The sequence below is a fragment of the Pongo abelii genome, chromosome 16 (assembly GCF_028885655.2).
Source record: "Pongo abelii isolate AG06213 chromosome 16, NHGRI_mPonAbe1-v2.0_pri, whole genome shotgun sequence".
In the NCBI taxonomy this organism is placed as follows: Eukaryota; Metazoa; Chordata; class Mammalia; order Primates; family Hominidae; genus Pongo; species Pongo abelii.
Window position 1 is genome coordinate 23,106,150 of NC_072001.2, and position 12,041 is coordinate 23,118,190.

Consider the following 12,041-nt stretch of genomic DNA (forward strand, 5'->3'; position numbering starts at 1 on the left):
AGAATGAGTAACAGAAGTAGAAATAGATGCCAGTGCAATGTCACTTAGGCATTTTTCAGAAATTAACTTATTAAATCTTAGAAGCATTTCTTGACTAAGAAATATTTATTTTTTATTTTTTATTATTTTTTGAGACAGGGTCTCACTCTGTTACCCAGGTGGGAGTGCAGTGGCATGATCATAGCTCACTACAGCCTCAACCTTCTGGGCTCAAGCAATCCCCCCACCTCAGCCTCCTGAGTTGCTAAGACTACAAATGTGTACCACCACACCTGGATGATTGATTGATTGATTGTAGAGATGTGGCCTCACTCTGTTGCCCAGGCTGGGCTGAAGCTCCAGGGTTCAAGCAATCCTTCTGCCTCGGCCCCACCTAAAGTCCTGGGATTATGGGCATGAGCCACTGTGCCCAGCCTTGAAGTGTATCTCATGATTGAGGGACATCGAAGAAGCAGTATACTAAAAAATTGGGTTGCAGTGTTCAAATTATAGATATTTGTACTTGGATAGAATATTCCATAATTGAAAATATTTACAATCACATGCAGAATAGGAGTTATCAAAAGGACATTATGGAAAAAGTCATGATTATATCATGAAACTGTTCAAACATGTGAGAAGGAGAAAAAAAAAATCATGTCACAAACTCCCAAACTCCTGTCTCCCAGGTTCAGCAGTTTTCAAGATCTTGCTACACTTGCTTCACTTTTTTCTTTTTTTCTTTATTAAATTATTTTAAATTAACATGTCATTTTACCCTTATCCAGTTTGGGTCTCTAAGAAATAAAAAAAGTAACCACAATGACATTATCATCTTTATTTTCTGGCATTTCAGTCATATTTAAAGGTAAATCTTTTGGCACTATCTATACGCAGCTCATAAATTAAATTTCCCAGATTGATTTACAAATGTCTTTTTTACTTAATTTATTCTAATCAGGATAAAAACAAGATCCGCTAATTATAAATGGCAGTTAATCTCTTCAGACTCTTTAGAAAATTATTAACAACTTATAATAGTTTGATACATTTATCACAATTAATGAAGCAATATTGATTCATTGTTATCAGCTGAAGTCTATACTTTATTCCAATTCCTTTAGCTTTTACCCATTGTTCTTTTCCTGTTCCAGGATCCCATCTAGGATTTCACTTCACATTTAGTCATCACGTCGCCTGAGGCTCCTCTGACATGTAACAGTTTCTCAGATTTTCCTTGGTTTTTGTTTCTGTTTTTCCTTTTTTGTTGCTGCTGGTTTTTTTAACCTTCTTCTAGGATCTCTTTTCCTTATTTCTGATGACCTTGACACTTTTGAGGGTTACTGGTCAGTTATTTTATAAACTGTCCCTCAGTTGAGATTTGTGTGATATTTTTCTTCTTATTAGACTCACGTTATTGATTTTGGGGAGAAAGACCATAGAGGTAAAGTGCCATTCTCATCGCATCATATCAAGGATACATACTGTCAGGGTGACTTCCTCCTGTTGATATTAACCTTGATCCCCTAGGTGAGGAGGTGTCGTCCACTTTCTCCACTGTAAAGTTGCCCTTTTTTCTCCTTCTCCATACTACACTCCTTTGGAAGGAAGTCATCGTGCAAGGACCACACCTAAGGAAAGGGGAGCTGTATCAGAATGGACTTGTGGATATTTATTTTATAACTTGCATTACAATCTAATACTACTTTTTTTTGTTCCTCAAATTGTCCAGCTTCAGCCATTAGGAGCTCTTTCAGTTGATTTTTGTGTCCCTTTGACATACCCCCATCATTTTTGGTTTTGTGTCTTGTTTTTGTTTTTTTAGCACTTCCTTCTTTTTCTGGCACTGTAAGATGCTCCAATTCATCTTCTGTATTCTTTGTCCCAGCCATAGAATCAGCCATTTCTTCTAGGACTGCTGGTTTCTACTATAGGAGAAGGTGTTAGAAACCAAGATCTGGGTTCTAGGTGTACTTATGGCTCCTGAGGGTGTCACTGGTTCTTGGCCCACTGAGCTAATGAAGCAGGGAGATATATGTGTGTATACTGTGTATATGCACATATCTATACATATTTTTATATATAACTATAAGGTTCATGAGATGTCATAAACTCCTGAGTGCATCCTGATGTCTCCAGCTCTAATCCATTATCACATAGACCACATTCGCCTTTATTTTCTCATTCCAACAGTGAGAAACTTAGCTCCCACCATCAGCCATCCATCTACTTCATTGTTCAATTTCAGTTTGATATGTGGTAGTTGTGTTAGTCTTCTAGGGCTGCTCTAATAAATGATCACAAACTTAGTGGCTTAAAACAACAGGAATTATTCTTTTCACAGTTCTAGAAACTCAAATTCCAAAATCAAGAGGTAAGAAATATGAAGAAAAAGCAAACAGAATAGAGCATAAGACAGATGTAGGACATTGTCAAAAGTTCTAGCAGAGTATAGTTGGAGTCCCAGAAAAAGGAAGAGAGAGAAAACAGAACAGAAGCAATCTCTGAAAAAATAGTTGACAAGGACACTACCAATCTGATGTAAGCTGTCAACCTACAGCTTGAAGAAACTCAGCAACCCCAAGCAGGGCAAATAGAAATAAAACCACACCTAAGCACACCATAGTCAAGCTGAAAACCAAAGATGAAGAGAAAATCTTAAAAAAAGAAAGAAAAAACGACAAATTCTACAATGACATGTAATGACATTTTTTTAGGTGCTGACAGAAAAAGCCTGTCAATTTAGAATTCTGATTCCAGTCAAGATGGTGTAGAAGAGACCAATTTCTCCTCCTGCCTGAAACAAGCAACCAAGACAAAATACATGAAATAATGGATTTCTGGCACTGGACATCAGGCAGCACAGGAATTGATCCCTGACAGAGGCTAAACAAACAAGGTGAGCCCTGCAGTTGTCCAGTTTACTGGCTGGAGAGACTTCGGACTGCAGTGCAGGAAGGAGGAATCCATGTGGAGCTTAGTGGTCTCCCTGAGTTAAGGGGATAGGAGTTGGAAGTCTGAGGAGGCCATGGTGCTGGAGTTGCACAGAGTATACTCCAAAGATCCACAGAATCTTTCATGTCTTCATCTGAGCATCAAGTGGTGCATGCATGTTAGGAAGCTACCTTAGCTTGGAAATAGAACTCCGTGAAAGGGTTAGAGGGAATAATTCACACACAGAGATGGGGACCATTTCTTCCTGCCAGTCGTAGGAATTTCCTTGTAATTCCTGTGACATTGAGTAGAGTACTCAGAGAAGGAAAGGAAAAAGAGCATAGATCTCAGAGGATGAGTCTACAGGCTCATGAGATTTTTGGTCAGACTCAAATACATTAGAAACAAGTTTCAGGTGAATTTCAAGGATCACAGATGGTGAATTGAATGCATGGTGGATGGGAAAGTGGCTACCTTAAATTCATGGATGAATGGATGTTGAGTAAATGAGGAGGTATGTAGACACTGAGCTTGTTATTACGGAAGACAAGTATAATATCCAATTATACTTGTCATTTTAAAGTATAAATTACAACATTGATGTGTTTCTCAGTGTATGTAGAGGAAGTATTTAAGATACCTATATCGCAAGGTTGGGGCAGTAAAAGGGACTTAAATAGTGGTTAAATATCCACATTCCACCTCAAGTGGTAGATGTTGATACTGGTAGACTGTGATAAACTCCATGTGTGTATTGCAGTTTTTAGAGTAACCACTGAAAAACGGTATGAAGAGACACTCAAAAATCTAGATAAATACACTACTAAAGAATGTCCAAATAACCCAACTGAAGACAGGTAAGGGGAAATGAAAAATCAAGACAATGAAATGACTGACTTATAATCTCACATATCAGTAACTACATTGAATGTAAATGGTCTAAACACACCAACTAAAAGATTGCAAGAGTGAATTTAAAAACATGACCCAACCAAATGAATGCTATCTACAAGAAACTCACTTAAAATATCAGTATCAGTAAATTAACAGTAATTTAATTTGTATCAGTAAATATCAATTATCAGGAAACTAAGAGTAAAAGGATGGGAGAAGATACATCTTGCAAATACTAATCCAAAGAAAGCTGGATTGGATGAATTATTATCAGACAAGGTAAACTTCAGGACAAAAGAAAATTGCCAGAGACAAAGAGGTACATTACATAACAATGAAGAGGTCAGATCACAAAAAGACAACATATGTGCATACACCAAATAACACAACTGCAAAGTATATGATCTGAGAACTGATAGAACTAAAAGGAAAAAATAGACAAATTCACAGTGATAGTTGGGGACTTCAACACCCCTTGTTCAGTAATGGATAAACCCGCTAGACAAAAAGCAAGTATGAGGGGCTCCAGAAGAACTGAACGGTACCATCAGCCAATACAGAATACACTTTTTTTTTGAGTATTTATGGGACATTCACCAAAATAGACCATATCTTGGGTTATGAAACTCTAACATATATACATATATATATATATATATATATATTTTTTTTTTTTTTTTTTTTTTTTTGAGACTAAGTCTCACTCTTGCCCAGGCTGGAGTGCAATGGTGAGATCTCAGCTCACTGCAACCTCCACCTCCCGGGATCAAGCGATTCTCGTGCCTCAGCCTCCCAAGTAGCTGGGATTACAGGCACCCACCACCATGCCCAGCTAATTTTTGTATGGTTAGTAGAGACGGGGTTTCACTATGTTGGCTAAGCTGGTCTCACCTGACCTCAAGCGATCCACCTGCCTCGGCCTCCCAAAGTGCTGGGATTACAGGTGTGAGTTGTCATGACCGACCAAAACACTGATATATTTAAAATAAGTGAAACCACGTAAGATACGCTCTGTGACCATAAATGAATCAAACTAGAAATCAATAAGATAACAGAAAAATCTCCCAAAACTTGTAAATTGTCAAAGAGGAAGTTTCAAGAGAAATAAAATACATACTGAGCTGAATGAACTTGGAAATACAACATAATCACTTTTTATAAAATTCATCAATTTATTGCTTTAATCCATAAATCAATAATAAAATTTTGCTTTCATAAGAATGAAATGAGATAGCAAGAAATGCATGCAAAACAGTATGCATAGTAGATGATGTGGTTAGCATCCATCCAGTATTTCTTCTTTAGTAGAATTCTGACTTTGTTACATCCCCATTCTCGTCCTCTCCCACACAGGTAAAAGCCTCAGGTGAAGCCCCAAGGTTAGACTGAAATTTCATCACCTTTGCCAGTAATGGATTCAATGATGTGGTTCATAACTACATATGGTTATGCAATCCATATGTGGACAAAGAGCATGAAGAGAGGTTTTCTAGAGACTTCTAGAAATATTCGTTCCCACATGTAGGTGAGAACTGTGAGAATTCAGCCTCCCACCAGAGGTGAACAAGGAAATAGGTAATTTGGTTGGTACTAGCAACTATCCAACAACTATGGGACAAACAAAAAACCAAAAACCTTAGGATAATGGTGATCCTGGTTGGCAGAGTAGAGAGGCAGAGAAAAACTTTTAAATGACGTTTAAAAAAATTTATTGGGCAGGCTTGGGGGCTCATGCATGTAATCCCAGTGCTTTGGGGAGGCTGAGGCAAGTGGATTGCTTAAGCCCAGAAATTCAAGACCAGCTTGGGCAGTATGGCGAAACCCTGTCTCTACAAAAAATACAAAAGTTAGCTGGGCATGGTGATATGCAACTGTAGTCCCAGCTACTTGGGAGGCTGAGGTGGGAGGATCACTTGAGCCTGGGAGGTCAAGGCTGCGGTGAGCTGTGATTGTGCCACTGCACTCCAGCTGGAGTGACAGAGTAAGACCCTGTCTCAAAAAAAAAAAATTACGTATTGATTAACAAGGTGATTTTATTATATCAGTGGGCTTTTCAAAATTAAGAAACATTTCACTAATAAAATTTTTTAAATATAAATAATTGCTGGGCGCAGTGTCTCATGCATGTAATCCCAGCACTTTGGGAGGTTGAGGCAGGGGGATTGCCTGAGGTTGGGAGTTCAAGACCGGCCTGACCAACATAGAGAAACCCCGTCTCTACTAAAAATACAAAATTAGCTGTGCGTGGTTGCGCATGCCTGTAATCCCAGCTACTCGGGAGGCTGAGGCAGGAGAATTGCTTGAACCCAGGAGGCGGATGTTGCGGTGAGCCAACATCAAGCCATTGCACTCCTGCCTGGGCAACGAGTGAAACTCCATTTCAAAAAAAAAAAAAGATAAATAATTATCCAGTACACTTTTTTTTTTTTTGAGACAGAGTTTCGCTCTTGTTGCCCAGTCTGGAGTGCAATGGCACAATCCCAGCTCACTGCAGCCTCTGCCTCCCAGGTTTGAGTGATTCTCCCACCTCAGCCTCCCCAGTAGCTGGGACTACAGGCACGCACCACCACGCCCAGCTAATTTTTGTATTTTTCATAGAGATGGGGTTTCACCATGGTGGCCAGGATGGTCTCGATCTCCTGACCTCAGGTGATCTGCCCTGTTACCATGTGCATTTTTCCATAATTCCTTCCTGATTAAATTTCTGTTTGCTTCTCAATCATTATCTTGGTTTCTAAAGACTGTTCTTCTACTGAAATTACTTATACAGAGGCAACCATTAGATTTCTTCTAAAAATAGGCTAGCCTTTTTCCAGTTTTCTTCATCTTCAGTCTTTCTGACCTACTTTGCCATTTTGATTTTCGACTTTGGGTGTAATAAAAATGTATTGTGGAAATTTAGAAAATACAAATAAAAAAAATAAAGGCCGGGTGTGGTGGCAATCCCAGCACTTTGGGAGGCTGAGGCGGGTGGATCACGAGGTCATGAGATGGAGACCATCCTGGCTAACATGGTGAAACCCCGCCTCTACTAAAAATACAAAAAATTAGCCAGGCGTGGTGGCGGGCACCTGTAGTCCCAGCTACTTGGGAGGCTGAGGCAGGAGAATGGCGTGAACCTGGGAGGAGGAGCTTGCAGTAAGCTGAGATTGCACCATTGCACTCCAGCCTGGGTGACAGAGTGAGACTCCGTCTCAAAAAAATAAATAAATAAAATAAAATAAAATTTGAAATCAGTGATGTCACATCTTGGAGAGAGATAGCTCATGGGCATATGCTATGTGGTATTTATTATCTAGTATCTAGAATAATCATTAGTCCATGCATATTTATGGAGATATTAGTGGATCAGGAAAAATAATTAATCAGTACTAGGCTTCTAGGTGATGAGATAATCCATACAACAAACCCCAGGGATTACCTCATCATCCAGGTATTGTCTAGTACCCATTCATTATTTGTTTTATTCACTCTGTGTTCTCATCATTTAGCTCCCACCTATAAGTGAGAACATGCAGTGTTTCATTTTCTCTTCCTGCATTAGTTTGCTAAGGATAATGGGAAGACAACCTAGGCAATACCATTCAGGACATAGGTACGGGCAAAGCTTTCATGATGAAGATGCCAAAAACAATTGCAACAAAAGTGAAAATTGACAAACGGGATCTGATTAAACCGAAGAGCTTCTGCACAGCAAAAGAAACTATCAACAGAGTAAACAGATAACCTACAGAATGGGAGACAATTTTTGCAAACTATGCATCTAGTGAAGGTCTAATATCCTGCATCTATACAGAACTTCAAACTTACAAAGAAAAAAAAAACCCAAACCACCCCATTAAAAAGTGCACAAATGACATGAACAGATACTTCTCAAAAGAAGATATGAAGTATAAGTAAAAATGGTTCTTTGAGGTTCTTCATTTTTTTACTTTCATTCCAAAGCTTGACAGATTTACCACTATAATATCTTGCCTTAGAATAACTTGTGTAATTGCCCCTGAAATTCCCAATTTTTAAATTAACTATATTTAAAAATCTACATATATATACATGTAGCAAATGACTCTTTTTTTAGTTATTCAGAAATTCTACAATAATTTTAAATGTCACACTATCTCATGGATGTATTAATGTAGGATCAGAAATATCTTTGTGTATGTTTCATCCATGGTTGAATGAGACTCCATATATCTGAGTACTCCAGGACTTTAATAATTTAATAAGAATGTATAGACATTGTGGCTGTAGGCCATGCTTCCCTTTGGTCCACAGTCACTGACACATGTTCTTATAACTTGTGTACAACAGGTTCCCCACCTTTCCATAAGAACTCTTACCTTTTAGGGGGGTACACAGGGATTATTTACTAATTTCTACACTCTTTATAACTGTGTTTTTGGTGTTTTGTTGTTTTTACAAGTAGTGTTATTATGTTTTAAAAATCCTAGAGAATGGGAACACACCTGTGTCTCTTGCCCCCTCCTTCAATTCATTCATTTAGTCATGCAGTAAATATTTGAGTGCCACCTGTAGGACAGGAACCCTTCAGGAAATATAGTTATGGAGCTGCACAGGTAAAACAGCCATCCAGATGAAGCATATTTTCTAATGAGAGACAATATACAGTAAACAAGTAAATAATTGGATACGTGATAGAATTTTTGGTGGTAATAAGTGCAAAGGAGAAAAAAGAAAGAGTGAAGAGATTGGGTGTGGCAGAGGGGCTTTTTTTGTTTGTTTGTTTTGCTAGAGTGTTCTGGGAAGTGCTTTTTAAAGAGATACTTCAGCACAGACCAGAATTAAGTAAATGAAGGAACCAAGGGAAAATCTAGAAGAGTAAGCAACGTCAGAAGGCCAGAATAGAGGAGAGTGAGCAGCGCAAGAGCAAATGAGCATCAAAGTGCATAGACACGAGATCCCTGCAAGCATTTGGATTTTGTTCCAAGTGGTATAGAAATTTTGCCATTAGATCTGAGTTCTACATTAAATGATCACCTTAGCTGCTGTGTGAAGAATATAGGCTGCAGGGAGGCAAGAACAGAAGTAAATAAAAACCAATTAAGAAACTATTCTAATTATTCCAGGAAAGTGGTAATTACAGCTTGGTTAAGGATACGAGTGTCAGGAATAATGAAAAGTGGCAAGACTGGGAATATATATTAAAGTTAGAGCAGATGAGATTTGTTCATGGCTTCGCTATGCAGGGGTATGGGAAAGTGGAAAGAATTGTAATTTTTAAGTATTTTTGTCTCAGCAACTAGAAGCTGACGTCAACTGAGATAGGTAGGACTAAAGGAGGAGAATGTTAGTGGAAATGGATTGCTGTAATCAAGAATTTGTTTGGGAGAATATTAAACATAAGATTAGAGATTTCAGTGGAAATTTTGAGGGAATTCAACAATGGAATACAGGGAAGGAAAGATAAATTTGGGGCGTGTTCTGTTCAGATGCATGCTATCTAACTAATACCTGTAACAGATGGAATCACTTATTAACATGAATATGAATAGCAGAAAGATCATTAACAGGAACTAAAGATTAATGTTTTCCTATGTTAGGAGGTCGGGTGGAAGAAGAAGAATAAGCCCAGCAAACTGCCTGAGAAGGAAGGTATGAAAACTTGGAGAGTATTATATCCCCCTCCTGTTCCCCTGTCTTCTTTCCTTCAAATGAAGGATAAAGACACAGGGATGTCTTTGGCCTATGGCTGTCCAGTTGCACCATCACCATTTACTGAAAAGGCTATCCTTCTATTGAGTTGCTTTTGCAACTTTGCCATGTCAAGTACTGCCAGAAAATTTAAGAGGAAAAGAATTGTCCATTAGATTTCTCAAGGTGGAAGATCACCTGCAACCTTGGCAAAAATGATTTCAGATGAGTTGTGGAGATAAAAATCTTAGAGTAGATTCAAAAGAATTAAGAGATGAGTCATATAATTTTTTCTACAAAGGAAAGTACAGTAAAAAATTGATAACTTGGATTAATACAGAGAGGTGCATATGTATGTATGTGTTTGTGCATGCACACCTGTGTGTTTTGGTGGAGACAGTATATACAGCATGCTTGTGAGGTGATTGGAATGGTGCAGAGGACAAAAAAATGAAGATGCCAGAGAAAGGGAAACTATTATAGAAGCAAAGTGTTTGAGTGAGTGAAAGCGGATGGGATCTAGTGCACAAGCAATTATCAAAGGCCTTTAATACATTGTAGCAGCAAAAGTGGCTGAGAATGTATACATACATGCACAAAAATAAATGTGGATATATATATACACACACATATATGTACATTCCTCATAACAGACTAAATAAGAAAAGCTGTATGATCTTATCAACAGACGCAGAAAAAGCTTTGAACAAAATCCAACACCACTTGTAATTAAAATATCTAAAGAAACTCACTCAACTACAAATAGACGGGAACTTCCTTAACCGAATAAAGTATGTGTATGATGTCTGTGGCTAATGTTAGAATTAATGGCAAGAGACATAAGTATTTGCCTTCTAAGATTATTAAGAAGTCAAGGCCGGGCGCGGTGGCTCACGCCTGTATCCCAGCACTTTGGGAGGCCGAGGTGGGCAGATCACAAGGTCAGGAGTTTGAGACCAGCCTGACCAACATGGTGAAACCCCGTCTCTACTAAAAATACAAAAAATTAGCTGGGAGTGGTGGCAGGCACCTGTAATCCCAGCTACTCAGGAGGCTGAGGCAGGAGAATCCCTTGAACCCAGGAGGCGGAGATTGCAGTGAGCCGAGATTGCACCACTGCACTCCAGCCTTGGCAACAGAGTGAGTGAGACTCTGTCTCAAAAAAAAAAAAAAAAAAGAAGTCAAATATGTCCTCCCTAACTCCTCATACTTAACATCATACTGGAAGTCTTAGTCAGAGAAATAAGACAAGAAGAAAAATTACATAGATTGGAAAGAAAGAAACCAACTTTTATTCACAAATGAAATGATAGTCTATGTAGGAAATTGAAATGAATGTAACTTCTGGACTTAAGTGGGTGTATCAAGGTCATTAGATACACGTATAACATACAAAAATCAATTGTTATTATATATAACAAAAAAGGACAATTAAAATTTGAAATTTACTTTAGAAAACATTTAAAACAGTAAGCACATACAAAAAATGAAGTACTGAGGTATAAAGCTGAAACATTATTTTACAGTATGTGTATGCAAAATACTACAAAACACTGATGACAGAAATCAAAGAAGATCTGATTAAATGGAAATGTAGTCAATATTCCTATATTGGAGGAATCGATATTGTTAAAACGCCAATTCTTTCAAACTTGTTCTATAGATTCAACACAATCCTAATCAAAATTCAAGAAGGCTATTTTGAAGATATTGGCAAACTTACTCTAAATTTTTTATAGAAGGGCAAAAGACCAATGCAATATTAAAGAAGAACAAAGTTATAGGACTTGTACTACCTGATATTAAATACATCACAATGTTCTATAAATCTAAAGCAATCAAGACAGCATGGTATTGGTGAAAGAACAGACACACAGATCAATGGGACAGAATAGAGAGCCCAGGGACAGACTCACAAATATAGTCAACTGATATATATATATATATATCTCTCACAAAGGCAATTCAATGAAGAGAAGATAGTCTTCTCAACAAGTGATGCTAAAACAATTAGACATACATACGTCCTCTCTCCTAAAAATTGAACCTAGACACACATCTTATACCTTACACAAAATTAACTCAAAATGTATTATAAATCTAAATGTGAAATACAAAGTTATACCACTTGTGGAAGAAAACACAGGAGAAAATCTATGTGACCTTGTTAGATATTTGTACCTTGATGAAATTTTAAGTACAACCCCACGAAACAAAACATTGATGAAAGCTTTGTTAAAAGAAAAAAACCCTTTTTAGTTTGTGAAATGTTATGTCAGTTAAGGTGACATGGCAAGTCATAGACTGAGAATGTATTTTCAAATCACAAAAGACTTGTGTTCAAAATATGCAAATGACTCTTAAAATTCAACAATAAGAAATTAAGCAATCTAATTATAAAATGAGCAAAAACCAGTTGATCTTTGACAAAGTTGCAAAAGCAGCTCAACAGAGGAAGGATAGCCTTTTCAGTAAATGGTGATGGGGCAACTGGACATCCATAGGCCAAAAAATTGAACCTCAGCCTGAACCTCACATTTTTATAAAAATTAACTAAAAAATGGATCATGTACTTAAATGCA

At 37.7% G+C, this 12,041-nt stretch overlaps 1 protein-coding gene across 2 annotated transcripts in view; it reads right to left on the reverse strand.

The window, feature by feature from the left end:
* LOC129050356 (multiple C2 and transmembrane domain-containing protein 2-like) overlaps window positions 1-12,041 on the reverse strand; it is a 78,497-nt gene that overhangs the window by 19,384 nt on the left and 47,072 nt on the right. Inside the window, exon 9 of one of the 2 annotated variants that reach the window (XM_063716505.1) lies at window positions 694-1,610. The exons of the other annotated variant lie outside the window; for it this stretch is intronic. The gene's annotated coding sequence lies outside the window, so the exon portion shown is untranslated. Of the gene's footprint in view, window positions 1-693; window positions 1,611-12,041 lie in introns of those variants that run through there. 2 annotated transcript variants of the gene reach the window in all.